This window comes from Lolium rigidum, chromosome 6, assembly GCF_022539505.1.
Source record: "Lolium rigidum isolate FL_2022 chromosome 6, APGP_CSIRO_Lrig_0.1, whole genome shotgun sequence".
Taxonomy (NCBI): domain Eukaryota; kingdom Viridiplantae; phylum Streptophyta; class Magnoliopsida; order Poales; family Poaceae; genus Lolium; species Lolium rigidum.
The window spans coordinates 26,949,693-26,954,041 of record NC_061513.1 but is presented as its reverse complement, the minus strand read 5'-3'; the positions used below and the strand labels follow the sequence as shown (position 1 = coordinate 26,954,041).

At 48.0% G+C, this 4,349-nt stretch overlaps 1 long non-coding RNA gene across 1 annotated transcript; it reads left to right on the top strand.

Annotated features, from left to right (window-relative positions):
* Window positions 1-1,111: 1,111 nt before the first annotated feature.
* LOC124659250 lies at window positions 1,112-2,611 on the top strand. Its single transcript, XR_006989519.1, has 4 exons — window positions 1,112-1,288; window positions 1,822-1,924; window positions 2,013-2,085; window positions 2,191-2,611. It is a non-coding gene; the product is annotated as an uncharacterized LOC124659250 (long non-coding RNA).
* Window positions 2,612-4,349: the final 1,738 nt, after the last annotated feature.

The following is a 4,349-nucleotide window of genomic DNA, read 5'->3' as shown; positions in this document are numbered from 1 at the left end:
GTAGCTTGGACTATATATTCATTGCAGTGTTTTTTCTCGGCCGGTATTTCCGATATTTCGGCGGAAAACAGTTCTACCGGTTACCACTTAGAAAAAAGCATATCAAATGAATTTTTTCGGTATTCAAATAATTTGATCGATTTGTTTTCATAAATTTTGAACGAAATAGTAAATTGGTTTGTCAAATCTCGGTATTTCTGGTATTTCCGAAATACCACTGTTACCCACCTAGTTTTTCCCCTACCGAGAAAAAAAATCCACTAGTCCATTGAGAAAAGCTCAATTAATCGATCATACGTTCATGTGCTAGTTGTAGGCACAAGAGACCCACCACCCCTAACAAACAATATCGATGGTTTATATACGTATAGAACAATAGGCTGAGTTTGTTAATATCATGGAAATGATTGGGTTGACATATAGGGTTTGAATCGACGTGGTGACATTTGACTTTAGAAGTAGTAGTTGCTTAAGAGAGTTAAGGGAGTGCAGTTTTGGCTCCCGGGTTGAGATGCACATGTTATCTGGGCCCTTATATTGTGCGCGGAGATGGACGACCGTGTCAGAATTCAATGGGGTGCGCGCGCTAGTAAATTGAGTATAGACCATGGTTATCACGTACGGTCAGGCAGAGGGCCCACCATAGTTTTGCCCCGCGACGGAGAGAAAACAGGGACTGAACACGGCGGCTTAGGGCATGCCCAACGCATAGCCCTAGGGGTGTTCAGCTCACACCTTTAACTAGGTTCGGGTGGTCCAAAGTAGGTTCGGGTGAGGAGGCAGCCTCTTCATCAGGAGGCGACCTCTTCGACCATAAAGTGGAAAATGTGAGAGAGAAAGAGAAAAACAAATCAGCTTTTGAGAGAAAGACATATTAATGGGACCATAACATGGCATGCATATGTCAAAAGTTTTATCCAAGCCTAGTTGGACAGCTGCCTCCATTGCTCATGCCCTTAACCGGTGTGATCTGGACCCGCGGAACAATCTGCTGGCGGCCTCATGGACCACGGTCCAGGTATCATGTCTGCGCTAGCCTCCAAATCTGGCCGCATGGAAATCAGGCTGCCACATACCTCCGGAGGAAAAATCAACTATCCAAGAGCTCCGGCGATTCGACCGGCGCCTACGCGGGTGTCGCAAGCTGTAAACGGCATCGGGGCGGGGAGCAGAGCACGTTTCGCCGGGCGACCTCGGCCAAGTTCAACGGAGTTCCCGCTGACGGGCAAGCAGACTCAGCACAGTCAACTGGGAAGCTGAATCCACAGTCTCCGCGGTGGACAAAAAGGTACGGTTCATGAACTATGGCATTATCAGATTAGAGTTCATGAACTATGGCATTAGCAGATTAGTCGGTAGTGTAGTCAGTACGGTTGGCTCTGAAATCGAATTAAATCTTGCTGCTATGGTTAGATTAAAGACCAATACGAGATCAGTAAGTTTGGGGCATGTGGTGCTGGGGTAGCAGAAATCAAGTCTCGCTGTACGTTGTAGTTCTCGTCAGATCGAATACAGGGAGTAGTCACCCAGTTCAGTTCATTTTTATTTATTTTTTCCCTAAAAAAAATGTAGCACGCAGATTAAAATCGCACAGGTATAAATTTTAGGAAATTTGGGTGATGCAAAGTCCTTGTGGGTTCAGTCATGCTAGAACAGGACACAGCAGAATTCGGCAAAAAATTGATTGGGAATTTGTGTGTTGCAGTGGTATTTTGTCTATGACAGCCATTCAGTTGAGTTTCTTCAGGACTGTCAAATTTCTACAGGAAGTACACTAGACAGTTTCTGATCTTTCTGATGCCTGCTTTGCCGCATTTGCAGGTTCCATGTCGGACGGGCAGCACCGGACAGGATACCCGGCGCATCCAGGAAGAGTGCCCTTGAAAAATCTATCTGTGGATATGCAGAAAAGTTTGGGGATGAGGTCATCGATCCTTGCCTGGCAACAATGTTCTATTCACTCGGTGATGCTTATGATTTCTAAACTTGTACTTGTGGGAGCATGGTTTCAGAATTAGGTGTGGAAAGAGCCACCGGAGCGTAGAGAAATCAAAATGAATGCAGGAAATTGTGTGCGGATGCTCGGTAAGTGTCCATCACGTGAACATGCTGAACCGTGTATCCCTTTTGTGCATTGTGGTGACACTCAAAATGTTGATTTGCTGCTCTCTTCTCTCTTTTTTTTTCCAGGGCAAACCGTCATCGGAGAACACTAAATTATGCATTGGCGAATGCTCTGCAATGATCGGGTTGCTTGAAACAGCGGAAATGGATGGTACATAATTGAGGAGAGAGTGAAACATAACTACAAGGGCTGAAAATTGTGGATAAAAAGTCTTCTGGCCTTCACACAAGTACATAAATGTGTACACAAGAGATCTAGTCCGCCAGGTAAGGGAAAATAACATAAATGTTGTAAAAGCATACAACATAATTGCAGCATTCTTTGGGAATGAAGGCAAAACGGTCACTTCAAGTTTGGGAACTAAGGAGCAGGCAAACAATGATGTCAGAAAACCGTCGAGGCATTCGATGAACTAGGAGCAAGGACCAGGACTTCATGTCTAGGGTGCAAACAGACGATAAAGTTCGAATCAATAATCTTATGTGGACCACAGGGGCAATGCACAATAAGTTCTTTTTTTCTTCGAAATGGGAGCATCATCCCAGCCTCTGCATCCACACGGCTTTTCTTTATTAAATTATTCGCAAAGCCTTACAAGGGAGATACAAAGATCAACTCGAAGCCACCTTTTCAGCGACAACTCGCTATACCTATAAGAGCGATGAAGGAGGTGACCATGAACAGGGCCAGTACCCTGACAATACACCAACGCACATCATCTAAAACTGAATGCCTTCCCAAGCCGCCCATTGGCGGGTGAGAAGCACAACCAGTCAAGCGGACCCTGAGCGCACGCCACTGTACACGCCACAAAAATCGCTACCGCCGTCTTCCTCACACCCATCTTCAAGAGGGATCATCGTATTGACCTTGCTAGACCTGCCGTCGATGTCACCATGACGCCAAACCGCTCCACCATCCTGCACGCGTCCAACAGTCCGCGCCCGTCTTCGATACCCTGCAGCTCCACACCGCCGAGAATCATCGACGTCAACATGGTAGATGAACACCACTCCACCAAGATCCACCTCCATCCAGCCGCTGCTCCAAGAACGATGCCTCAAGAGGTAGAACGACGCAGGAACGCCATCATCAACCGATCCGGGAGACACGAATCTAGGGTTTTCCCCGGAGCAGCACGAGCGAGTAGCCGCAAACTGCGACGATGATACCTTCAAGAAGGAAGCGACACTTAACGCTGCCATCGCCCGCCAATCGTGTCACGGTTTTCACCGATAGCCGCGAGTCCCCAACTCGGCAAGAGAAGGCAGAGAGGCCAACAAAGATGATGCCTTCGCAAGGGAACGCCGCCAATAGCCGCCGCCCTCATCCGCCAAGAACGAAGTAAAGGCGCGGTTTTCACCGCTAGCTCGTCGTCGACTAGATCTTCATTGCCAGAGTAGACGGATTTCGTGATCCGCCACCCCAGCAACCGGCCAGACCTCTTCCGGCGAAGAAGGAAGCAACCACCACCAAAACCGGATCGGATCTCGGGCGCCCTCTGTGACTCGGAGATAGCCAAGAGGAAACCCTGCAACCGACGAAGGTCGGCAGCGCCGCCGCTCACCGAGGCCCAAAGGGCTCGGGGCCAATGACTACCACGAACGTCGTTGATGCGTGATCTCCCCAGTCGTCGCCATCTCGGATCGGCTAGCCGGGTGACGGCGACGGAGAGGAGACCACGCGAGAAGAGGGCTAGGGGAGGGAGGAATGGGCGCACCGGCTCGGCGTGGCGGCCACCGCGCAAACGCGAGGGAGGGTTACACGAGGGAGTACAAGTTCTTTTGGTATGCTATAACTTTCGACATTACATACAAGACCAACTTGAATGACATGGCATTTGGTTTGTTTGTGAGGGGTAAATAACCACTTCAAAGAGCATTTGGCTGGTGTCATGTTTGTGAGGGGTAAATAACCACTTCAAAGAGCATTTGGCTGGTGTCATGTTTCGGGACGATCAGGTTGAGAGCTTCGAAATGGGTTTTTGCAAAGTTTGCCTGAATGATAGGAGGAGTTCCACCTAAAACAATAGTAACTTGTAAGTTGATGTGGGAAAACATTTTTCTTTTTTGCTACGGGAAAGAAGATGTGTCCAGAGATGATCTAGGAGGAGTCAGCTAAATTAATGGCAATAGGCATACTGTGGTCCAAGTTAGTAGTAAGATGAATGTACATAAGAGATTCTTTGTCATGTACCGTTCGACCAAGTGGTGCTGTAAAGCAT